The sequence below is a fragment of the Meriones unguiculatus genome, chromosome 4 (genome assembly GCF_030254825.1).
Source record: "Meriones unguiculatus strain TT.TT164.6M chromosome 4, Bangor_MerUng_6.1, whole genome shotgun sequence".
Taxonomy (NCBI): domain Eukaryota; kingdom Metazoa; phylum Chordata; class Mammalia; order Rodentia; family Muridae; genus Meriones; species Meriones unguiculatus.
The window spans coordinates 137037518-137064565 of NC_083352.1; the positions used below are offsets into that span (position 1 = coordinate 137037518).

The 27048-nt window shown below is 42.4% G+C and overlaps 1 protein-coding gene across 8 annotated transcripts in view; it reads right to left on the reverse strand.

Annotated features, from left to right (window-relative positions):
* Macrod2 (mono-ADP ribosylhydrolase 2) overlaps window positions 1-27048 on the reverse strand; it is a 1947949-nt gene that overhangs the window by 1533436 nt on the left and 387465 nt on the right. The gene's annotated exons all lie outside the window — the stretch shown is intronic.

Here is a 27048-nt window from a genome sequence, read left to right on the forward strand (position 1 = left end):
CCATTGTGTAAAAATACCACAAATTCTGTATCCATTCCTCCATTGAGGGACATCTGGGTTGTTTCCAGGTTCTGGCTATTACAAATAAAGCTGCTACAAACATGGTTGAGCAAATGTCCTTGTTGTGAACCTGAACATCTTTTGGATATATGCCTAGCAGTGGTATAGCTGGATCTTGAGGTAGCACTATTCCTATTTGTCTGAGAAAGCACCAGATTGATTTCCATAGTGGTTGTACCAGCTGACATTCCCACCAGCATTGGAGGAGGGTTCCCCTTTCTCCACAGCCTCTCCAGCATGCATTATCTCTTGAGTTTTTTATCTTAGCCGTTCTGATGTGTGTAAGGTGAAATCTCAGGTTCATTTTGATTTGCATCTCTCTGATGGCTAGGGATGTTGAACATCTCCTTATGTGTTTTTCTGCTATTCTATATTCCTCTACAGAGAATTCTGTTTAGCTCCATACCCCATTTTTTAATTGGGTTACTTGAATTATTGCTTTTTAACTTCTTTAGTTCTTTATATATTCCAGATATCAGCCCTCTGTCAGATGTTGGGTTGGTGAAGATCCTTTCCCAATCTGTAGGCTGTCGTTTTGTTCTAACGACAGTGTCTTTTGCTTTATAGAAGCTTTTCAGTTTTATGAGGTCCCATTTATTGATTGTTGCTCTTAGAGTCTGTGCTGATGGTGTTCTGTTCAGGAAGTTGTCCCCTGTGCCAATGAGTTCTAGGCTCTTCCCTACTTTTTCTTCTAACCAATTTAGAGTATCTGGTTTTATGTTGAGGTCTTTGATCCACTCAGCATCTGCTTTGATACCTCGATCAGTAGACTTTCAGAAGCTATCTGTGGTAGGCTCCTGTCCTGTTCCCTGTCATGGCTCTGATGCCTTGGAAAGACTGGAGACCTCAGGCGATGTGCTGCATTTCATGCAAAGATACCAAGCTTTCTCCTAGGTATATAATGATTAGCCACAGAGAAGTGGTCAAAAGAAACAAACACGGCTAATCATTGTATACCTGGGAGAAAGCCTAGAATCTTTGTGTGAAATGCCTGATCTCCCTTCTACCTTCTGCACTTTTCCTCATACTGATTCGAATACCTACTAGCTCTATGATTTGCACAAGCTGCTTAAGCTCTCTGGGACTCTGCTTAAGAAAATGACCATATGAAAACTCTCTTAAGAGGGCTTGCAAATACCAGCTCAGCCAGAACTCACACAATATGCTCACCATCTTGAGTTCTTCAGAAATGGCAACAATTGTCACTGTTTTCAATTCCTTAGTTTGTTTTGCAAGGTGAATCATTTCCTCATCGCTATGACCACTCAGCTTTGTTTACACACACACTTGACATTTAACTCACCAGTCTAAGGTATATAGGTATTTCCCAATCAAGCTTCATGCACGGCTCTCACATTCAGGCTAATTTTCTGAGTCTGGTATAGTGCCTGGCATGAGTCAGCATGTAATAAAAGTAGATTATGTTGACTTCAACTGAATTTCAAATCATGTGATTCCAAGCATGATATGATGAAGAATTTAGTGTAGGCTTGCAAAATAAGAAAATCTATTGACAGAACCATTACATGGCACAAACCAAGGAAATGTGTGTGTGTGTGTGTGTGTGTGTGTGTGTGTGTGCATGTGCGTGCATGCACATGACATGCTGAGCCACCTAGTCCTCTTAGAGCAACTTTTTCAACTTTGATGTAAAAAAAAAATTAATTTGAAAAATCCTGTCAGTCTTTTAACATACACTAGTATGTGCTTCTTTTCCTAAGGAGTCGGATGAGGAGAAAAAGAATTGCAGAAGAAAGAAAACGACTCAGTAGTCACGGAAGACCTAGACAGTGTGCTCGCTTCTGGAGCTTCCTCCAGCACAATCACAATGTTGATGAGGTGCTTTGTTTACTCATGATTCTTAAACTGAGATTTAAGGTGAACGCAAACCAAATATCAATCAATGAATTAAAAGCTCTCTGCTACTCTAAAATTCAGAGAGGTGATATATTCAAATGTCAGCACTGAATTAAGGATTAGCAATATTAGCAAATCCATACTTACTAAAGAGCAATATTTTTACTTACGACTGTAATCATTACAGTGAGTGATGAGATTTAATCGTGAATGGAATGGTGGGATATATTTTGAATTAACTTTGTATTTGTCTCCTGTGGCTACTTATTAAATTTTTCAGAATTATCTAGTGAGTGAAAGCTCCATTTCACCAAGCCCAGTATCTCTGGACATGACTAACTGATTAAAAAAAAAAAAATACTGTTGCAGTGGAGATTCCCAATTTAGTATATAAGAGCCCTGGTCAAAAAAAAAAGTAACAAGGTAATCATCACTCTAAGGTTAAACTGCTCTGATTCTCTTGTTGAGATTTAGTGGTAAGTCTCTGTGGTGTAACAAAAAAGAAAGGCGGGCTTGCAAGATTCTCACAAAAATTCAGGCTCTCTCTCTCTCTCTCTCTGTCTCTCTCTCCTCCCCTCTCCTCTCCTCTTCTTACCTCTCTCTCCTCCTCTTCCTTCCCCCCTTTATTCTTCTCTGCTCATCCCCTTTCTCTTCTGTACCTTCTCCACAGTTTCATGAGCTCTCATAGGTATCTCCTCTAGGCTCTTGTGATGACAACGCCAGCAACTGGAGTGAATCATTGGAAACCACAGCAGCCTATTCCACCACCCCCTCCTGCAGCTTTCAAAGGAACCTTCCTTTACCCTCTTGACAGCCCTCTGAAGGGAGAAGAAAAAAAATGATTAGGACACTGGTACGGTAGCCAGTCCAAAGATCCAAACGTACTTGGTTATTTCTAAATAACCCGTTTAGTGCACAGACACGGCCGCTATTTTACCTCTGAAGACAATTCTTGATGGCTTGACTTTCAGATAACTTGGGAAGGCTTCAGAAAACAACTAAACATGTTTCTCTAAATCCAGGGAGACAAGCAACAACAACAAAAACTTCAAAATGGTCTCCTTTGAGGCTCTCTGCAAAGCCTGGGTGTGGGTGTATAGGAATGCATGTGCGCACACGCACACACACACACACACACACACACACACACACGCACGCGCACACACACACACACACACACGCGCGCACACACACACACACAATTCCTTCTCATTGTAATTGTATTTATTTCAGAGAAACTACATGCACAAAATCATCTCTAATCTCTAACAACATGACTTGGTTAATATCCTTGGTGGGGGGTGGAACCCATTAGTTAAATGTTTCCTCTGGAAATATATACCCTGATACCTCACAATTCATTTTGCTATCTGATATTGACTGTATTGTGGTAGCTCAGATAAAACTAAACGATCTGTTATATCAGAATATGATTTATTGCTCTCATTTTCCTCTGAACAAATATCTTTACCAGGCTGCAGTGTAACAACACATAGAAGGCTTATACCTAGTTTTGTGCCTCTTTGTGCAAAACATTTAATCACAATTGCCAATTAGTAAGTAAGAATTCTGAAAAGTGCCACAGTTAAATGTTCAAATAAAATTATTACATAAATAAGGTAAAGTGATTTCTCACATCCATTGGGGTATAGTGACACAGAACTGGGGGACAATGAGTAGTTATGCATAAGATTTGGGGCATATGGGGTTCACCCAGGTAAGTCAGCAGATTGAAAGCTGCCTCGGATGAGCCAGTGAAGGGGAGAATCAGAAAAATTGAAAGTAGGCTTTGTGTCGGAGAGAGCGAGAGAGAAGAGCTTAGGACACTTCAGGACGCTGTGACAGCAGACTGGAGGGCTGCCTCTCAAGGCTCAGGGAAGAGAAAGAACCACAGGGAAGCTGGATCAGTAGGAGAGTACCTACCAGAGGCAGGCGAAGCAGAATCCAGCCTGAAAAGATGAAACAGGAAAGCTGGACACTTACATGCAGGACAAGCCACGGCCCACTTTAATGAGGAAGATATTCTCCTGCAGATGGTCAGCAGAGGAGAAGAACCTCACTTTGTTACACCATGTGACTAGCAGGAAAGCAGCTTGGCACTATCTTGCAAATGAATCTTTAACCAATATCCTAGGCATCCCAGAAATCAAGCTGGAACTGAGCTAGAAGCTTCGTCCCCAGTGACTAACGTTTACAATGCCAAAACTTGTGAGGAAGACAGTTCATCAGTGGCCCAGCTGTGGACCGTGTTTGCTGCGGTGTCACCTTCCCCAGCAAGATATGCTCACTTTCGCAATACCACAACGATCTTGGCACTAGCCAACTACGCCGCAATCGGACTGCAGGCTCTGTCCACGGCTGGAGATACATGCTTGGTTCCTGCTCTAAGCCTGAGTCACATGCCTATGGCTGGAGAGGCTAGGAGCACACCATGAACATGTGACTGCTGCTTCCTTAAATGCACATGTTTTTAAATGCCATTTTAAATATTTACGGCTATATACATAGAATAGCAGAACTCTCAGCTGAGGCAGCAAAGCTCCATTTTGGAGAGGATGATATTTAAGACAGAAACTTGTACCTGGTCAAAGTGATAAGAATAAGTGAATGATACATGCTCAGCACTAAATGGGACCAGGAAATATTATGAAAGATGAAATCAAAATAATGTAGGACCTGGTGGATAGGGAAGAGTTTTCTAAAGTGCCATCATCTAGGGAGGAGATGGACATTACAGTGAATACTTGCACAAAGCCAGACCATTCAATGTGCACAAAATTGGGCCATTCAACAGCATTCCATCATGTACAGAAGAGGTAGCCACGAGGCCTCATCTCTTCCTGGTGCTGCTGTCTGTTAGTGGTTGCTAGGGTGTAACATTCTTCAGCAGTGTGGACACTGCAGACAGGGTTAGAAGAAGGAGGGTTCAGATAAAAAGAGAGCAGTAGACATCTACACAAGGCAAGCACAGACACGTACTTGTGTGCGTGTGAAACTGTCAAAAACTGCTCTGAAAGTGTGCCTCACCCCTGTTGAAACGGCTATCATCAAACACATGACTACAAATCCTGAAGATGTGGGGTAAAGGAAACCATTATCTACTGGTGGTGCGAATGTAAACTTGCACAGCCACTGTGGAAATCAATATGGGGGTTCCTCAGAAAAATCGAAACTAAAATGACATGTGACCCAGCTATACCACTCCTGGGAATGTGTCACAAAGGGCTTAAATCAACATGCCACAGAGATATCTGAAAATTAATGTTGATTCTGCACTACTCATAATTGCCAAGAAATGGAACCAGCTTTAATGTCTATCAGTGGATGAATGGGTACAAAAAATGTGATATGTAAACAGAAAGTAATTTTATTAAGCTGTAAAAAATTAAAATTACATTTTCAGGAAAACGAACACAACTGGAAATCATTATCCTAGCCAAAATAAGACAAACTCAGAAAGTTAAATGCCTCTTAGATCTGAAATGACGTATGTGTATGCATTAATATGTGTATGTGAGCCACAGAAATAAAAAGAGATAATGAGAGAAGTGAAAAGTGGGACAATTGACAACATATCATAGCAAGCAGAAAGGGGAATTATCTAAGGGGACAGAAAGGAAGAGGAGCATAGCAAAAAATAGGTGAAGAATAAATGAGAATAATGTATAATGATGCACACACACACATACACGTACGTATACATACATACGCACATAATACATACATATGTGTGTAAGCCTAGAAAATTAATGCAATAGATAAGTATTATTTTTTAATTTGGGGACGTGATTTTGAGATCAACTTTGGAAGTGAACTGAGGCCTTCTAAGCTGGAATGGGGTCCAGACACTTCCCTTCCTTCGGATCAGCATGGCCCTCTGAGAAGCACTGTAGTAGAGGGACCATTTTCTTCATCTTCAAAAGATGAGAGGCAGTGCCTGTCTAGTTAACATGGTATAGTCTGAGGTGACAGCTATCTGGCTCAAGTCTCCATTTCACATTAAACAATAGGTTTCTTAGCCTTTCTGTGTCTGAATTTCCTAACCTATAAAGTGTTTTTTAAGTTATCTTTTAGGATAAATTCAACGCACAGAATAGACCGTGATAGCAGTCCTACCTTACAGTTGGTAAGAACTAAGGAAACAATTAGTGAACTGTGGAAACCTTTAGTATTGTGTGATTGCAACAACCACTAAAGAAGAGAATTAGCAAATCAGAAGTTTATGTGTGGAGAGGGAAAGACAGGAAAAACAGCAATACCAAGTGTGACAAAAACTCTGGGTTAGTCATCAGCAAATGAGTGGCTGCTGCTTCCTGGGCACGCAGGTGACTCATCTCTCGAAGACATGTCAGAACTTAGGTATGACTGAGTTCCAGGCCAAGGAGTATGAGTGAGGGCATGGTCACAGGCATACCTCATAAAGTACATAAATCACTAACCTTCTGAATTCCCTTCCATCTCCACTGGAAATGTGTGGGATGGTGAGTTTGCACAGTAGAAAGCCACCTGCAATTCCAGGCGCAAGGACCTCCAGTCTGAATTTCATGTGTTTGTAGGGAGGGATTTAAATTGTGGCAAATTAAGCCACAGAGGAAGACAATGCAGCCACTCCTGATGAGACCTAACAGACTAGGATCAGGAGGAAGAAAAAGAAACCCTCCCCTACCAGTGGATTTGGGGAGGGGCATGTGTGGAGAAGGGGGAGGATTGGGAGGGGAGAAGGGAGGGAACTACAGGGGGGATACAAAGTAAATAAGGTATAATTAAAAAAATAAAAATAAATTGTGACAAATTAATTGGATTATGAAAATTATCTTCTATAACAACTACTGGTACTTTACATGAAATGAAACATGCTAGAATTTTGGTCCTAGAATTTTCTTTATAATGGTGTTTAACTCAAATGGAAAATATAGAAGAAAGAAAGAAACAAACAAACAAACAAGAAAAAGGAGAAAAAGGAGAGGCAGATAACTGGGGGAGTCATTTCTTCCTCCTCTTCTTCTTCTTCTTCTTCTTCTTCTTCTTCTTCTTCTTCTTCTTCTTCTTCTTCTTCTTCTTCTTCTTCTTCTTCTTCTTCTTCTTCTTCTTCTTCTTCTTCTCCCCGCCCCCGTAGGCCACAGATAAAACTAACCCAGGCCAGAGAAAAAAACCTGCACTAGGACTCATAACTCAAGCCATCAAGTTCTGGAGAGGAAATGAGTCAGGGAAACATGTCAATAATCCCGAGAGAGAAAGTCAACAAAACAACCTTCTGATGGAAAATAGCATCATCAGCTCGACCTTACTGTAAGGATTCATACACATCGCTGTCTTGGGCAATGTCTTTTGAAAATGCTCAAAAGAAAGTGAATTCAGAAATTGTCTCTGCATAGACTCAGTAAATATTTAATGAGAGCTGACTTCAGGCCAGGTACTCCTTGGGAGGCTGAATATATGTTAAACAGTTGCAAAACCTCCTCTTTTGTAGCTTACATCAAACTCTCATTGACAGCAAGGAGACAGGTGGAGCTGGGACAGAATGAACTCAAAAGAAAGTGGAAAGATGAGGCTGGGAAAGGAAAGGATGGTCAGTTTACCCCCCAGGTTCCTGAACGATGTTTCTAAACTGGGGGACGGGGGAGGTGGGAAAATGACATGATCTAACATAGATTTCCTCAGGAACACTTCGGTACACAGTATAGGAGGCAAACATCTAACAAAATGAGATAGAAGTTTGCGGCAGACGTCCAGGAGAGAGATGCTGGTGGTCTCAACAGTGATGTGGAGGTGATGATATGTGAAAATGAATTCTTTCCAATAAGAATATTGTGTTCCCATTCTGTTTCAGCCTGTTCCAGGACAGTGGTCCAGTAAAATTATAATGGAGCTAGAAGTCTCCCACTATTATTTCTATACATGGTACATTTATACATGGTATTTGTGCTATGTTAGAATCGCCTGTAATAACCATGCACCTGCATGCTCTACACGTGTGTATCCTAGCGCACCAGGATATACCACGTAACCCAAGTGCACTAGATATGACATCTAGTCGTGTGGAAGTAGCCTGTACCATCTTTGCACAACAAGGAAAGTACCTAAGCGCGCATTTCCCAGAAGTACCCATCTTTAGGATAGTCACGTGGTTTACAAAAACAAACGTACACGTGGCAAAACTGGTGAAGTTTTATTGTAAATGACATTGAACTATGTTAGAGAAAGAGATGACTCAGGTCAGGAATGCTCAAATGTTTCTAGTAAACTTTTGATGATAATGACCACAGAAACTGAGGGAGGCATTTCGAATTGGACATTCAGGCTAAAATGTAAAACAAGAAAAGGAAGAAACAGCAAAGATGTAATTTTGAAGTCATCCACCCGTAGATTGCATGCAAACTTGTAAGAGAGAATGATTTTAGCCAGGGAACAAAGAAGGCTCAGAAACCTCTTTGGGACACTCCAGTTTTTAGAGGCGACGCCGGTGAGGAGGAATCAAGAGACACAGACAGAAAACAAGGAGAAAAGCAGAGTAAATGCTGAAGGACAGTACAAGGAGATAAGGGCAGCTGCTGCCTCTGCTGCTGACTACATCATGGGAGATGGGTGATGAGAAGGGATAACGCAGGTCAGAAATCTAACAGATCTGGAAACTTAAGTGCAAGAGAACACTCTAGCATGGCTCCCCTGGTGAAGGTAACAGGTTTCTCCAGCATAGAAATCCCTTTTAATGGGTTTACAGATTATTCTGAGTACTTTTATTCTTTTACCTCATCGCCTAAAATATTGTCCCTGTTATCAGTTGTTGCATATTTAATGAACAATATTGAGGCCGATATGAATTATATTAGTCATAGTTTTTAGATAAAGTTCTTGAGATTTGGCTGGTTAGGGCTTCAAGTAAAGAACTGTAATGGGTATATAGACTGAAAGTTATGCTGCTTCCCTATATGAACACAGAAAACTTTGTTGTAATTGCCATCTAGAGCGTCCTCAGTATCTCCTAGTGTCTGGGCCACACGTCTTGGGCCGCCATTTTTTCACCAGATACTAATCCTGCAGGATCCGTTCTGCAGTTATTCCCACTTTAAAACAGAAAGACTGAGGGTTGGCGACTCAGTCATTCTCCCAGCTTGTCCCCTTGGCAGCTGGCTGGACCATGATTGAAAATGCCATGAAAGTGTGACTGTGACACAGTAAGTTAGTGCGTCACCGAATCTCTGTGACTTTTTCCTATAATCTACTTCACCGGGGCATAGTGACATCCAAAGACCACAAATCTCACACTGTACTTGCTTCCTTCACCCTCCCAGGGAAGAGCTTTCTCCAGCCTTGTGCAGCACTGAAGGAGGCCACGAGAGGGAGAGGGGAAGTGTCAGCATGTACAGCTTCACTACGAGGGCTGAGTCCACAGTGCTGTGCATGTCTATGATTTTTATTTGAGTCACAGATTAGGAGGATATGTTGTTGTAGACGTGGGTGAGGGCTAAGCAAAGCCAGGCTATAGTCTTTGAAGGCAGGGAGCAGGCTACTTTCCCTTATTCTGCCAAAGGAAGAACATTACAAATCAGAGTTTGCAGTTTCAACCCGGATTTAGACAGAATACACAGTAAGTCCATGCTCACTCAGAATACTCCTGCACCTTAGACTCGGAGAACATTGTGGAGGAGGGGGCCGAAATATTGTAGAACCAGAGGAGCATGGCCTTTGCTGGGAAACTGCAACTTCTAGAAACCTCAGGAGTTACATGACAATCAATACATGGGACCTTGTGAAGCTGAGAAGCTTCTGCAAAGCAAAGGACACTGTCAACAGAACAAAACGACAGCCGACAGTTTGGGAAAGGATCTTCACCAACCCTATATCCAGGAGAGGGCTAATATCTAGAATACATAAAGAACTCAAGAAATTAGACACCGACAAACCAAATGAACCAATTTAAAAATGGGATACAGAGCTAAACAGAGAACTCTCAACAGAGGAATATTGAATGGCAGAGAAACACTTAAAGAAATGCTCAACATCCTTAGCTATCAGGGAAATGCAAATCAAAACAACCCTGAGATTTCACCTTATACCCATCAGAATGGCTAATATCAAAAACTCAAGTGACAACACATGCTGGAGAGGATGTGGAGAAAGGGGAACCCTCCTCCATTGCTAGTGGGATTGCAAACTTATACAACCACTTTGGAAATCAATCTAGCACTTTCTTGGAAAATTGGGAATAGCACTACCTCAAGATCCATCTATACCTCTCCTGGGCATATACCCAAAAGATGCCCCACCATTCAATAAGGACATTTGCTCAACTATGTTCATAATAGCCAGAATTTGAAAACAACCTAGATGTCCCTCATTGGAGGAATGGATATAGAAACTGTAATACATTTACACAATGGATATTACTCAGCTATGAAAAACAAGGAAATCATGAGATTTGCAGGCAAATGGATGGAATTAGAAGAGATCATCATAACTGAGGTAACCCAGAAACAGAAAAACAGGTTTGGTATATTAGCCATATAATATAGGATAGCCATCTACAGACCTAAAGAAGCTAAACACTAAGGAGGACCCTAGGGAAGATGCTCAAATCTCATTCAGAATGGCAAACAGGATAGATACCACAAGTGGTGGAAGAGAGCAAACAGGATGAGTCTACTATAGAGAGTCCTCTGAAAGGATTCACCCAACAGAGGATCAAAGCAGATACTGAGACTCACAGCCAAACTTTGGGCAGAGCAAAGGGAGTCTTATGGAGGAAGAAAGGAATGGGAATAGAGAGACATGGAAGGGACAGGAGCCCCACAAGGAGACCAACAAAGAGAAAAGATCTGAGACTAATGCACCAACAGAGGACCATGCATGGAGAGGACATAGACCCCCTGCTCAGATGTGGCCGATTGGCAGCTCAGTCTCCATGTGAATCTCTGAGTGAGGGGAGCAGGGACTGCCTCTATCATGAACTCAGTTGCCTGCACTTTGATCACTTGCTCCTGGTAATGCAGCCTTGCCAGGCCACAGAGGAAGAGGATCCAAACAGCCCTGATGAGACTTAACAAGCTATGGGCAGATGGCAATAGTGGAGAATTCCTCCTTCCGGTGACCTAGGGGAAGGGGATAAGGGGAAGAGAGAGGGAGGGTGGGACTGGGGGGAGTTGATGGAGGGGGCTACAATCAGGATATGTAATGAATAAATTGTAAAGAAAAAAATTAAAAATATATATAAAAAGAAAAGAAAGAAAAAATTCTCACTAACATGGCTGCCTAAATGTGAGCTGAATAAGGTTGACACTGAGGAAAAGACCATGAGGCCTCAACCCTATACCAAGAACTACAGGTGGCTGAGGAAAGCTGGGAGTGGGAAAAACAGTCTTCTCCAGGCAATAGCACATTAATTAAGTATCCATAATGTGCTACATACACACAAGTAACATCATACAAACTGAGGTTATAATTACAAATGTGTATGTATATACATATATGTATGCAAAACAATTAAATATTATTAAAAGGCCAAGAATTTTAAAGACAGCAAAAAGTAGTATATGGGAGAGTTTTGAGCAAGTGATATAATTATATTATAATCTCAAAAAGAAAAAAATTTCAACATTACAAAAAAAAAAAAAAAGGAGTTAGTCATGGTACTTAATGCCTATAATCCCAGCACTCAGGAGGATGAGGCAAAAAGATCCTAAGTTTGAGAAATCCAGAATGAGCATGGTAAGACACAATACAAAGAAAACTACCAGATGCAGAGAGAGAGAAGGAGAGAGCCCAGGTTGATCCTGAGGGATTTCTTGTGACGTCTTTGACCCTTCTGGCACCTACAATTCTTCCCCCCTCTTCCTCAGGATTCCCTGAGCTCTGCCTAAGGTTTGACTGTGGGGCTCTGCATCTGTTTCCATCAGGTGCTGGATGAAGGCGCTTAGCCTCTCTGATAATAATTATGCTAGGTCAGGTCTATAAGTATAGCAGAATATCATGGGAATCATTTCTTGACTTTTTTCCCCCAATTGATATAACCCAGACCCTGAAAGACAAACAATCCACAGACCCAGAGAGGCTAAGTAGCAAGGAGAGCTCGGGGTAGAGGGTGAATGAATGAATGGTGGTGAATGAATCTCTCTGGGAAAAGAAAAGAGAATAGATATAGCAGGTGCACTGGGGTAAGTGGGGGAGGCAGAAACAGGAGGAATCAGATTGGGGGAGGGAGCATGGACGGAGAGAGTACTGGGAGAGACAACTGGAATTGGGAGGCATTTGGGGGTGAGGTAGAAGCCTACTGCAATGGAAACCCCAAGGAATCTATGAGGGTGACCCCAGCTAAGCCCATCTTTGTAAACAGGCAAGGCTTCCAGTGAAGGGACTGGACACCTACCCAGGCACAAAACCTTCAGCCTACAATTTGTCCTGCCTGCAAGATGTGCTGGGGTAAAGATATTGCAAACTTGCTCATTTGTAAAGATGGCACAGAACTTGTGGGACTGGTCCAACCGGAGACCCATGCCACAAGAGAGAGCCTACCCCTGACTCTGCCTGGAGGGCCAGGAACCAGAGGCTGGGTAGCCCAGAGAACAAGGACAGAACCAAATACAACCGAACCTTTTCTTGCTCATCACTTCTACGAATGAAGTACAATGTTCAAAGAATTTACAAGGCTTAAAAAAATGTCAAATAATCTTTGAATCTGCTAGCCATTTCATCACATAGTGGTCCAGTTCTTCTCTGTTTTTGTATAAGATGAACTTGTATTTAATTTAGAGAAATGGGTCTCAAAGCTATATCTGTAGTCAGAGTACTACTGTAAGCTGCTATGGCCAATCAGTCTACCTATCCTAGCTACAGAACATACTGGGATTAGGTAAAAACTTCCAACAGTGCAATGGTCTGCCTTTTTATTTCATCTAAGGCAAAGGGGTTTTTAAATCAGGAATTTAAGAGGCTTAAACAAAACATCAACTATTCCAATATGCATCTGTCATAACCCAGGAACTAACCCTAACTCACCATATCTTCATCACCTGATTCAAAGGTCACGGGCACTCTACCCACTGCGCCATCTCCTGAGCCTGGTATTTATGCTTTTATTCCTAATTCTGTTATCCTAGTTTCTACCACAATTTCAGCCATACTGTGCAAGTTTTCATTTTAGCTAGTATTGTTAGAATCTGCTCGGTGGCAAATTCATCCATTATTGTCTGAACTGATGAAACTCCTAGCAGGAACTACCCAGGAACTTAGTAGCTCTTCTTTTTTAATTAAATTTTTATTTTTTATATTAATTACTGTTTATTCACTTTATATCCCAGCTGTAGTCCCCTCCCTCATTCCCTCCCAATCCCCTCCTTTCCCCCTCATCTCCTCCCCTTCCATCTGACCCTAGCTTATCAGGTCTCATCAGGCTGCATTGTCTTCTTCTGTGGCCTGGCAAGGCTGCCACCTCCTTGGGGGAGGGGGGGTGTTAAAGAGCCACTGAGTTCATCTCAGAGACAGTCCCTGTTCCCCTTACTAGGGAATCCACTGGATACTGAGCTGCCATGGACTACATCTGAGCAGGGGTTTTAGGTTATCTCCATGAATGGTCCTTGGTTGGAGTATGAGTCTCAGAAAAGAGCCCTGTGCCTAGATATTTTGGTCCTGTTGCTCTCCTTGTAGAGCTCCTGTCCTCTCCAGGTCTTACTATCAGCAGCTCTTCTTATGTAATACTTCTGAGTGTTTTATGCTGTCTGCATGAAAGAACATGAGGGGTAATAATCCAGCAGGCATTTTTAGGTCATATGACTATCAGAACCTATCCTGAAAATCTCTAACACCATGTTTTCTAGACCACATAGATATATATGTATATAATGTAGGAATAGCTCTGTCTGTGAAAGACAGATGTTCTGACTCAACATTTAAGTGCTGGAAATGACACTGGAAGCTGAGAGAATGTCAGTACTGGAGATGAATTATAGACTGAGAGTTATCTATCCCTTCCTTTTCAGTTTGCATAGGATCACGAGGCATACACCTCCAAGTCAGAACCCATCTCCACACACAGAACTTAAAGTAAAATGCGTCTATTCTTTTTCGGCATTACGTGGCTCCTGAGACCCTGCAGCAGCTGGAAGGCTGCTGTATGTTTGCCTGGGATCAATCAAGAAGCTGTGCCTGCAGTGACCTGGCTGTCAGCTAGGACACTTCAGCTTTCTTCCACACGGTTCCGCATCTACCAGGGCTGGACTGAGCATCTTTACACAGTGATTCCAGAGCTAGATTGCCGAAAGCTAAAAAGGAGAGCTGAAGTCTCTTGAGGTTTGGTAAGGACATTACATAAAGTTACTCTTATCACATTCTATTCATCAAAGCAAATCAAGAGACTACTCCAGACTCAAACCGTAGACACAAAGAAGGCACGTGTTCCCTGGCTAACGCAGAAATGCAGTTCCCTGGGATGTGTCCTCCACAGGGCTATATCTTGAAGACAACGACACCTTTTGTGATCTGTACCCAAGACTGTGTGCTAGACACAATCCCCTCAGGGGATGTAGATATGGTCCTGCTGGTCTGTGCTTCTTTCTGACCTGCACAGCTGCGCCTGGGGTCCTTGAGACCTGGAATCAGCTGCCATAATTTGTTAGAGGCCATCTTCTTTGCCATAAGTCGAAATCTGGGTCAACTCTGTGGAAAGGTGGCTCGAGTGCCTGACAATCACTAATCATGAGTCATCTGAAAGCTCTCTTCCTCTCTCTCTGCTCTCAATAAAATCAACTACATTTCTTTACCAGGAATTACACAAAGCTATAGAGAACCGATCAACCTACTTCTCTGTTCACAATTTTCAATAGACACTTCTAGTGAACAATTACAATTAGCCAGACAGTTTTCTAAATATATTAGGTCTGTGATGCCATTTAATCCTCACAACACTCAAAAGGTAGGAAGCATTATTACCATCATAAATGGTGAAACTCAGAAAGAAGATGATCTCTACATAGCCCAAGGACCAGAATCACTATTAGCTTTGAACGATCTCCCTGCTCCTGGTCTGTAGAATAAATCTCAGTCTCAAGCACGGAACATCTGTGAGAGTCTCAAAGATAGCCCGTGAGGTACGCCATCTCTGCGGCCTCTTCCTAACAAGAGGACAGAACTTTTACACCTGGCTCTGACTCATTTTCTCCAGCTCTCCTTCTTCAGGACTCCTTGTCAGGAGGAGAATGTTATGCACTGCTGCCTTGACAGCATGTCCGTGGCGCCCTCTTGAACTGTAAGTCTCTTTCTTCTCTCTTAATTCGAAGGCCCAGTATCTGTCCATTTCCTCCTAAGAGTCTGGGTCTGTTCAAACTGCTTAAAATAAGTATTTAATCCACTCCTTATTAGCTGTATTAGCAAAAAACATATTCGCTTCTTTTAAAAATAAGAAAGCTGAGGTATTAGGTATTCTTACCTTCTGATTCCCCCAAGAGTTATCTACCTAGAAGTAGGAGACCTACATTCAAATCTTAAAACTCTGAATATAAAGCTAATGATCTTAAGCACAAGACAATGCTGCCCCTATCTCTCTGTGAACTGTTAAATAAGAATATTGGAATACACTCAAAATATATTGAGAACATTGCCTCTCAATGACTCAATGTCACTTTAAAAAATAAAAAGGAGGAAAGAGGGTAAAATACTAGAAAAAATGTCTGAAAAATCACAAGGAGTCATATTATCAGTTACCCACCTAAACCCCTGTAATTCATGCAAGTCTGCGTATAAATATACATATGCAGTTCAAATGATAATTTGACATCTGGGCTAATAATGCCCTCTCTAAGAGCCAAAGTTCACCCAACAACAGTTCCAAGGGCAAGCATAAGAACACATCTTCCGAGTTGTTGGTCAGTTTCCCAAGAGACTCCCACAACACGACAGACTGTTGTTATTGCCCTTGGTCGTCCCCCAGAGGTGGGACGCAGGCCATACTGCTGACGTCCCCAGGCCCTTGAGACCTAGGACCCAAAGGCTCCCGAGCTGGAACTGACCTAAATGTCTCCTCTCTGATGACGGGAAGGCACCATGCAAACAACCAAAGGAGGGAAGCAGCCGGTAGTCCTACCCGGCCATGAGGCCTACGAACCACAGCAATGAGCAGCAGAGTCACCCTAAGGGTGCAGGGGCCGCACACATTCCTTGCTGGTAACCAACGGCTCTGAATTGTACCTGAAACCTGATCAACAAGATGGAAAGCATGCTGGTACAAGAAACTAGCCAACCATCCAGGACTAATGAAGTCACAGATCCTGAAGGGAAACCTAAAACTATCACTTTACTAAACTAACACAACTACTAATTACAATAGACAGAGACCCTCACAGAAAACCACAATCAAGATGCAGCTCTCTGAAGAACAGTCCCAAGGAATACATCTACAAAACATTCCCACACCTGAGGCTCAGGTAACTTTGCAGAAAAGAGGGTAGGAAGACCATAAGAGTCAAAGGATCAGCAAGTTTGCCATGAGACTGTGTCTTCCAGTAATGTCAAAAGCTAACCCATAAATTCTCACCAACATGACTGCCCAAACGTGAGTTGAACAGGAACAGAGGCAATAGGCATGCCAAAGTAGATGGAGAAAAGACCAGAAGGCCTCAACCCCACACAAAGAACTACAAACAACTCAGAACACTGGACACAGGAGAAATAGGAAGAAAACACCAGTTGGTTATCCAATACCAAATGGTCAGCCCTGAAAACATACATAAAACTAACATCACATAGAACGAGTAAGTTACAGTTAGGAACACATATTCGTGCATACATACATTCATATGTTGTGTGCATGTAACACCAATTTATAAAGAGTCCATAAATATGAAAGACAGTAATCAGGGTGCATGGGATGGGTTAGGGAGAGGACAGGGAAGGAGTAAATGATGGAATTATAATCTCAAAACCAAAAGAAACAAGAAGAAATTAAAATGTGGGCTGAGGAGATGGTAAAGTTTCAACTGTGCAAGCATGAGGACGTGAGTTGAGAGTGCAAGAACCCACACATAAGGTAGTCAAGCTTGTCAAGTGCCTCCTGCCGGCAGGAGGTAGAGTCCCGGACCTCCAGACAGCGAACAAAATCCAGGAGCTTAGTTTCATTGTGAGACCCTGTCTCCAAAACTAACTGTGGAGAGTCACTGCAGAAAGATGCTCACCATCGAGTTCTGTCCTCTCCATGCACACATGTACACACATTCTCACTAACAACTGCATATGTAATAAAACACACAGAGAAACAAGTGGAAATGTAACGAGATGTCTATAAGGGTCCACACAAAAGCAAAAAGATTCATTAGGAATATATTTTGAGCACGCAATACAAACTCATAGCTCATTTACATAACTGCGACTTTTGTTCATTGCTTCAATTCTGTGGCTTAATGTCCATAGTGATTGAATGAGCTAACAAAATCAGAAAAACAGATGCATGTAAGAAATATTTAGTAAGAAAATGATTTTTCAAATTGTGAGTTGCCAGATATGAAGAATGAGAGAATGGAGAAAGTTGAGCATGGCATCCATTCAGAGAGAGTAGCTTTTGGAAAACAATATAAATCTTAGAAAATATCACCACATTTTATGAAAAAAATGCACTTTATTAGCTAATTCTTCTAAATAATGTCACTAAAATATCACAGTTAATGGCATCCAAAACTTCAACTGTTAATTGTGCTTTCTTATAATTAAGCTGACTGTAATTTTACATCTTTGGCTTTGACAAATTGAAACTTACATGGACTTTAATTAAAAGCTACTTGTGTATATGAAAATCCGCTTCATGGTCAGGATAAATGTCTAAAATAATAATGTTTAAAAGAAGAAGTTAGCGGTGTTAGTGAGTAAGATTTACTGGATACCTAATAAGATTTAGTGCATACTAGATGTGTGCTCAGGACCTTGGCACTGTGGCTTGCAAATGCCACTGCCTCATAAGTCCTCTGAGCCTCACCCCTGTTTGTTCACAAGCAAGTGCACAAGAGTTAGTTATTTAATCATGGACGCTCTGGTAATGCAGGCAGGTCACTCCGCCTCCAAGCTCTCCCACTCCTGGCTCGTGCCAACTGACAGGTGACTAAATTTAAATAATCTATTAGGGGCCTACTAAATGTCATATTCTTTGCTAAGTCTGGAGCAGAAAACTGAGAATATTCTTAAAGAAGTCACAGTCCAGTAGGAAGCAGACACATGAAAGACACTGTCACAGCAAAGTCACAGGAAACGAGAGGGTAGTGATGGCGCCATGTCTGAGATCTGATACTAGCTAATCACAATCCAGCAACAGCAGAAGAGGGCTTAAGAATATCTTGCAGAAAATGCATGTGCATTTATACATTACATATACACATAAAGACGTAGAAATAGAGGGGGCAATATTTTGGAAGTGAAAATGAAGCAGATGAGTATGAGAGAGCAACAAGGGGTGAAAGTGATCAAAGTATAGTATATACATGAATTAAAATAGCTTAGTAAAACCTTTTATTTTGTATGCTTAAGCTATGATAATTGATAAGAAGAAAAATGGTAGTTGTGAGTTTTTATGAAGAATCGGAAGTTTATCTGAAATCAAATGGTAACATTGATTATATTTACTTTAACTAGACAAACAATAGGGCATAAGTACCTATCCAATCACAGAGTGTCGTTTACCCAATGACTCTAAAACTGCAACGTATTACATGCCTGGCAGTGTCATGATTAGACCCTTTCGCTCGATTTTTCATACTTTGGTGTTTCTTTTGCTGTTTAGGGTAGAACATATAAAATATGGTGTGGCAATGAATGAACCAGAAAATTGTTATTTTATACTCTCACTCTTCTAGATCTCATAAAACGTTAGCTCTTAACAGCTTAATTACAAGCTGAAAATACTTCTATGTGTTTGGAAAATAGCCTGGGTCTTTTTACTTTAAGAAATACAGATGGACCTAAAGATGGTTCCTTTTATTCCCAACAAGACTGTAACTCCTTAAGTGGGGATTTATGAGACACTCTCTCTGTGGGCTCTAGAATGGTTTCTCATACACAATGGACACTTTTATTGAGTAAAAGGGTTCATTGGTTATTAAACTGGCACTCTGGTTGGAATACCATAGGACTCCTCTACTCTAAATAAAAACGCTAACTTGGCATTATCATCACAGCAGGCTGAACAGCAGCCCCTCAAGTATGTGAGCCTATGGAGAGGAAGTTTAGTTCAGAACATGGCTGCTCTGGCAAGAGAGCACATCCAAAGACCATCTAGGTCTGTGTGATCCCAGTGGAATACAAACATGCCTTTAATCCAGGAGACAGAGGCAAGAAGATTGAGTTCAAGGCCAGCCTGGTATAGAGCAAGTTTCAGGTGAAGAAAAGCTTAGGTCCAGGTATAGTGGTATTCGCCTTTAATCCCAAACAATGAAGGTAAAGTTAGTTTGTAAAAGGAAGCACCATGTTTGGCAGAAGCTGTAATGAATCAGAGAAAGATTTGGTAGAATAGGGTACTCCCAACACTCAGGAGAAGAAAGAGAAAAGCAAAGCTACCTAAGGGCCAACGCGGAGAGAAAGGAGGCCACTTTACCAGGAGAGGTGACAACTGAATGAGCCAGAGAATGAGGAGGAGCCAGGAGATGAGAGCAGACTGCTGGCATTAGTTTGAGGCCAAGAAGAGCAATTCAGAGGCTGACAGAAAAGCAAGATTGAATAAGTCATCTGGGAGAGGAATTTAGCCAGAACAGCTGAATTAAACCAGCCAGCCCAGAGCTCAGAAAGAACAAGAAAGGGTGAATTTATTATGCAGTAAGTCTCAGAGGCTGAAAACATTCTAGGCCTGGGTTAGAGTGCACAGAGACTAGAAGCTTCCAGGACTAGGCCTACATTAGCAGATAAAGGACAGTAAGCCTCTAAAGGACAACAGTTACCTCAGGAAAATAAGAGTTTCTTTTAAAAGCCTGAGACACACACACACACACATATATATATATACATATATACATACATGCCTACAAAAGAGATTTGACCATGGCCATTCATCTATGGCCTTGGTAGGGAGTAGCTTTAGGAGAATGGAGGAACAGTAGAGGAAATGGAGAGAGAAACTTGAAAGATAAAAAGTACGGGAAATTATTCCACACAGTTTAGCTGAAATGTTATAAAGAAGATATAGATGGAGGATAAGAATTCAAGGAAGAGATTAAGAAAAAATAAAACGCAATAGCAGGTCTGTTGTCTGCTGGGATAAGCCAGCAGACAAGGCTGCATAGAAGATCTAATGATGTGATGTACTTGACTCACGTTAAGTTATTAACATGGCATCATTCCTGCCTTTAGCATTTATAAGAACATTCGATGAACAACTTGAAACCAGAAAGTGAGGTAAAAATACAACTCTGTGTTTCACAGAAGGCCCTCATCCTGGAGAGGGGACAGCATTGGCCAGCAGAACTGACCTGAAAACTGAACTCAGTTTCAAAATGTAGAAAGTCTTAAATATAAAAGCTCAAACGTAGTAAAAGGACGTTGAATAACACTTTTGCCTCCTTTAACCTGATAAGTCGCTGTGCTTATTTCACAAGAAATGTCTGGCAGTTGTTTTCTGCTCCCATTGACTAGCAATGTCACACAAACACAAAACAGGGTTAGGGAATCTGAGAGTTAACCTTACGTCTGTCAAGCCAATCACAAAGTTTCTGTTGTCTCCAAATATCTACTGCATTTGTAACTTAAGGCAATAAAAATGCAATTATCAAACCAACATCACCAGCTCAAGACATTTAAATATTTAGAAAACCTATACATTGTCTATAACTACTAAACCACCTGTCTTTAGCAACACCTGACCGTGGTTCCAAAAATAATTGTTACTGCTTGCTCTGTCATTACATTAACTACATATGCAATCCATTTTCATGAACAAAGCTACGTGAGGAACAGAAAAATCACATGATGAATTTCTCTATTTTAAGTCCTCCAAGAACTGCCATTACAGATTGCAAAGTATGTTGTTCTGTTAGCCATATACAACCAATTCCGTCTCCAATGCTCTCACAGAACACAAACAAACTGTCTTGCTGAGGGAATAGCCAGGTAACTGCCCACTTTTCTTCCCATTTCACTGCATGGCCGCTACACGCTGGACACTAAAACATTCACATTGTGGGTTGTCTTAATTCTTCAGGTAACAACAAATGAAGATGGCCAGAGTTTTTAGCCAGGAAAGACTGACTCACTTTCTCTCTGGTGAACTAGGTTCATGGTTCTCATTACTCTGTGAATTTCATCTATCTTAAACACTTTGGCTCTTTTCCCAAACCATGTTCTTGTTGTTTTGATTCACAAAATTTACCTAGTTGTCAATTTAAGAATGTCAGATTCTCTCCGTTGGCTAGCTCATCGGTCACGCTTGAACACTGAATATTTGCCAAGCAAAATAAAAACCTTTGGGCTTGGTAACTTAATTGTTTTGAAAGAAATCATCTGAAGACAGCTTTATTCCACCTTCATTGCTGGCTGTGCACAGGTCATGGTTAACACCTGGGGGCTTCGTTACAATGTGTTTTATGTCTTTTTCACCAAGTTTATGCATTTACCACTATTTATTATGCTTATTTCATCTCCCTTATTAAGACCATAAAATTACAATTTCCTGCAAGGCAGGAAGAGCTGTGCGCTGCTTCTTCTGTTTTAGGAGGTAAAAGGTTTGCTGCTCTCTAACCAGGAAGCCGGCCCCACCTGAGGACTGCAGCTGACTGAGAATCCATAGATGCAGTGCGTGCAGGCCCCTGAGAGCCCAGGGCAAGCTCAGCAAACGTCAGCTGCCGTTTTCCCTTTCGTTCTTCATGTTTTCCTAAATAATGCTGTGGACTGAGGTCAGCGCCTTGGGCAGCTTGGACAATCCCTAGATAGGAAGTGCATTTTCATCTGCATGAACTGGTACGAATAAAGCTTTCAGTGTCCTATGTGAAAGGAAGGTCTGGACTCTGAAGACAATCCATCAAGCTCATCCAATCAGTAATAGGCAACATGTATTGTAACAAATAGGCATTTGCTACCATGTGTGAGGTACCTGAGGCTGAGAACCAAGGCCAACTCAGAAATGCAGAAACAGAGGCCAGAGAGAGATGCCTTGGTGGTCAAGAGCATTACCGTGCTTGCAAGAGAGCCCACATGTGCTCCCCAGCACTTATCTGGTGGCCGACAACCATCTGCAGCTCCTGTTTCAGGAGACCTGACACCGTGTTTCGGCCTCCACCGGGACCAGGCATATGCGTGGCTCACAAATGTTCAATCATGCAAGTTCATATACATAAATAAACTATAAACAAATAAATCCCTAAGACTTCAGGAGTAGTCCAGATATCTCCAAGAGCTGAGAAACTCGGCTCTCAGTGCCGGTTGACAAAAGATTCTGAAAGGCCCTCTCACAAAAGCATGCCGAGGGCTTTACCGCAGGAAAGCAAAGAAACGCTTCCAGACCGCCTCTATAGACAGTCACCGCGTGTGGCACAGTACGAGTTCTTGCCACACATTCAGCGCATCTTCTTAATGAGCACGTGGGGAGAGCTGAAGCAGAAACTACTCAGGGCGTCGGTGGGGACATGAAGGTGGCAGGCTAACAGCAGACGGCACAGCGGCTGTAAGCTCAGCAAGCATCCGTGCACCGCGCCGTGACGCAGGACCTGCACGTACAGGGACGGGAGACTAAGCGCGCACAGAGGAAAGCTGGCTATCAAGACAGGGGGGACCACGGCTGGCAGCTTGGGGTGGAGCAGGCTCGGCCTTTCCAGGTACTGCGACGCTGCAGCAAAGGGAAGCACGAGGAATGCTATGTGCCTATCACAGAGGCCATGCGGGCCACGAAGGGGCGGGGGCAAAGCTGACTCAAATTTCTTTTTATTTTTTGTTTGTCCTAAATAATTTACTTTTCTTTGAAACTATAGGATAATTATATCCTTTCCCCCTTCCTCCTTCCAAAGCCTCCAGTGTAGCCCTTTGACACACACGCACACGCACGCACACACACGCACACACACACACAAGCACGCGCGCACACACGCGCACACACGCACACACGCGCGCACACACACGTCTATGGAATTGGATAGCCAGCTGGTGTGCTTTCCTGTGGAGGACTATTTCTCTCATTCAGCATTTCTGAATTGCCTGTGGTTGACTGTGCAGGGCTGAAGCCTGGTGGCCTTTCCCGCATCCACAGAGCATGTCTATTGTTGTCCCTGTTTGGTCATGTCTAGGCAGGTGAGGCTAGGTCATGTCTTGTTGGTGAGGCTTCCTGGGTGTGACTCCTGGCACTCCTAGGAGATACCTTCTCACAGCAAACTCCATGCTCCTCTGGCTCCTACGGTCTTTCTGCCCCCTCTTCCACAGTGGTCCCTGAGCGTTCGGTGCTGGCGTTTGGTGGACGTGTCGACTTGGACCAAGTCCTTCAGCTCAGCATTTTGATTGGTCTGCAGTGATTTCCACCTGTTTCCTCCATGGGGGCTGAGGACTACACCCATCTGTGTGCGCAAGGACAAATGTCTGGATTGTTGTTAGGGACTGTTCTGGTTTCGTCAAGTGGTGGTTGGAGGTTCTTATTCATGACTTCATGAGCCCTGGGTTGTTAGCTGGGTTTCCAGTGCCAGGAAAGCTTTCCCTCTTGATGAGCACGCATGCAGGGCAGTGAGAGATCCCAGGGTTAGTGGAGAAGAGAATCAAGATGAGAAGCCTTCAGCTGTAACTAGTGTACTGACTAGATCTTGACTTACACTTGCCGCTGTAACGTGGCCTCTGAATGTAAACTTAACAGGGATATACGGTCTGGGACCAGGATGAAGAGAATCAGAATCATGACATTTTAGCGATAACCATCCATATCTCACCATTTGTTATAATTAAGAGCAAAAACTAAATTTCCTTATGAACATAAATTTCCTTGATTCTGTGGTTTTCATGTGTATTACACAGGGTATTTATTTTTATTTTATGTGTATGGGAGTGTTGCCTGCAAGCATATCTGTATACCCTGAGAGTTCTGTGCCCACAGAGGACAGAACGAGTTGGGTTTCCTAGGACTGGAAACACAGACAGTTGTGAGCTGCCGTGTGGGTGCTGAGAACGAAACCCAGGTTCCAAAAGAACCTCAAGTGCTTGTAACTGCTGGCCCAGCTCTCCACTCCCACATGAGCTATTTTAAAGGCAACAAAACTAGTGTTTTCAAAGCGTGTATCAAAGAAATGCCTCTGTGTTCTCACTCGCGGTGTGCCCTCCTTTAGAAATACATGGCTGACCTTTCAGCAGCCTCCACACTGCAGCGCAGTAGCTAATAGCCTGACAGCAGACGGAGCCGGGTCTCCACAGTAGACTCACCTCTTATTGATTACATATCATCTGCTAAGCCATCGCTGTGCCTCTTTGGATATGAATTAGACCCTTGAATATAATTGTCAAATGTTAACTGCTATAGCTAATTTTACTCTTAATCAATTTATTTATTTTATTTCCCATTATCTATTAAGCTTCTGCCAACCAATAGGCTCTGAGACACCAGGTAGCATTAGCTGTAAATACCTAGAAAAGAAAATCCAAAGTACCTGTGACACAGAGCAGCTAGGTTGAGACTGATACAGTTTCCCTGGTCGTTGAAGGCCTGTCACATGCTTTGTACCCTCAACACAATCTTAAAGGCAGGGAGTATTCCTACCCCATGTGCTGTAGGACAGTAGACATAAGTAAGCACAGGGCTCTGGTGAAGCGGCAACCTTGAGCCGAGCCGCCCTTTCCTGGGTCCAGCACAACACTAGTCACGTGGCTAAGGACGCTCTGAGGAGAGCTAGAGGAACCTAAAAAGCATGGTCTTCCGCTAACATTTTCTATTTTGAACAAAATGCCAGTGTCTCCTTAGTTGGCAATCCAGGCTATAAGTATTTATACGTTTTAGCACCTTTCTCTCCTCTAAGAAGCCCCATTGCACCATTGGCTAAATCTATCAGTTCCTGCCCCTTTCCTGTTTCCAGTGCTTTGCTGCCTCTCCTGATCCACAGGATGGTTTGTTTCCATTTGCTGTTTTCAACCCCTCAAGATACTACCGCCAGCTTATTATTTGAGAGAATAACTCCAGTGCTGGCTTAGTGATCAATTAAATGTTTCCCATGCTCAAGGACTCAACACTGCAAAACAAAACCAAGCGGGGAAAGAACCTCCCGTGGAGGCTAAGCTCTGAGCACACCATCACCTGTTAACCTTTCGGAGAGTTGCAGTGCCTGGGGAGGAGGGACAACCCTTCCTCTGCCGATAAATCTTGTGGCGTAGCCGATTTAGTTGCCTTAAAACCACAGATGTGCTAGTGCATGTGATCAGCTGCTCTCTGGTGTATTTTACACTGCTATTTCTCTACCTCTACTCACTGTTTTCGTTTTTGTTCTGATGGTAAGGATCTGAGAGTCATCAGCCCCTTGGAGATGTTCACTGGGGAGGCTGAGATTTGATGACAGACACGAAAGGGCAGCAGGACACCATGAGCCCCTGAAACACAATCCTGGTGGGGATACTCTAGAAGTCTGTTGTGCCACTGAGTCCTGTTCCTGGACGAGACAGGGTGCTGGGCCATTCACCCACAGACTCTTCCTCTTGTCCCACTCCTCTGCATTCCAGTGTGACCTGCGAGATTCACACTGAGTTCCCTTTGCCAGAGAAAGCCCTAAAGAAGCAGTCAGGTCCTTCTCCCCCGTGGGGGCCTCGACTCTACCAGGAACCATTCACAGCCTTAATGGTACTGGTGTGAGCAAAGTGCACACCAACTCACATACCTGTTCAAAGCAACGCTTACTTGACGCTTTCTCTGCCTTAAATATTTCTAGAATTTTATCTTAGGTGAACATCCTGCCTCTACTCTTGCATTAATATGGCACTGCACTGTAGGTTTCTAAGCATAAACTTTTTATTTAATTTTGTAAGTAAAAATGTGTCCCTCACAACATAGAACAAGAAGAAAACAATCAAACACTGTGGACATTTAAAGGCCACAGAAATCATTCTACCTATAAATTGCATAGCTCTGGCCTTGTGTGAAAATATAAATACAAATATATAGGAACACTGATTTTCCTATAAGTTCAGAGTTGCTATCTTGGCGATTCATTTTACATGAAATACTAGAGTGAGTTTAAATATCACTGGTGCTTCGCTTAAATAGTCTGTGAAGGTTAGGCTGGACTCTCAGTTCATGAATAATAGGCCAGGAAAAGTGCCTACTTTAGTTTTTAAAGTGGTCAACACTACATACTAAAGGGTAACTTTGCTATATCAGCCCTAAACTTAGGGACATTCAATAATGGACCAGGAGAGTGCTAGACTTCCCTTCGGGGTTTTAGTTACTGGGAGACCAAAATGACCTCATCAAAGATCGTACTTATGAGCCTTCTAGAACATGAGCCACCAATGAACTCTGCCACATCCCAGCCTTCACAATATAAGCCATCCATGGATAGTTTGTTCTATCCATGAATTGGATGAACGGCCACACTTATGTTCACTGTTAATAAATGCACACGTCCATTAACTTAGAGAGGTGGTTCTCAGAAGACTGTGTGGAGCTGCTCCTGGCTCCATCACCTTATGGTAGAATGCCACAAGTGGGCTCTAGATCCAGCATACCGCTGTAAGACAGGGATCTTCTTCACGGCCCACATTACTTTTCAAACCAAATTCATGTGCGTTAGAACAGAGCTGTGGTACATGATCATTATTAGGAAGATGACACGCAACACCAGTATTCCCAATTTGAAAATTTAAGAAGTAGAGTGCATTCTGTAAAGTAACCTGCAGGTTTATTTCATTTCCTAAAATGTAAAAATTAAGGCAATTCATTTAAATAATACACGTAAATTTCTGCCTACCTTAGAGAGTGACTTATAAAATGAATAATATTAATCAGGATATGGTAATAGCAGTACTGTCATCTATTAAATTAGAGTACCAAGATATTAATAGACATATTATGTATTTTGAAGAGAGCGCAGTCTGGGCTAGTAGGATCAGCCATTATAGCACCATTAATTTATTCTGGCATCTCTGCCTGGCATCCCTTTCTGTCTGTGTTTCGGTTTGCTGTTTTGTGTTTCCCACTGAACTGGGTCTGAGATGAGAGCGCAAGCC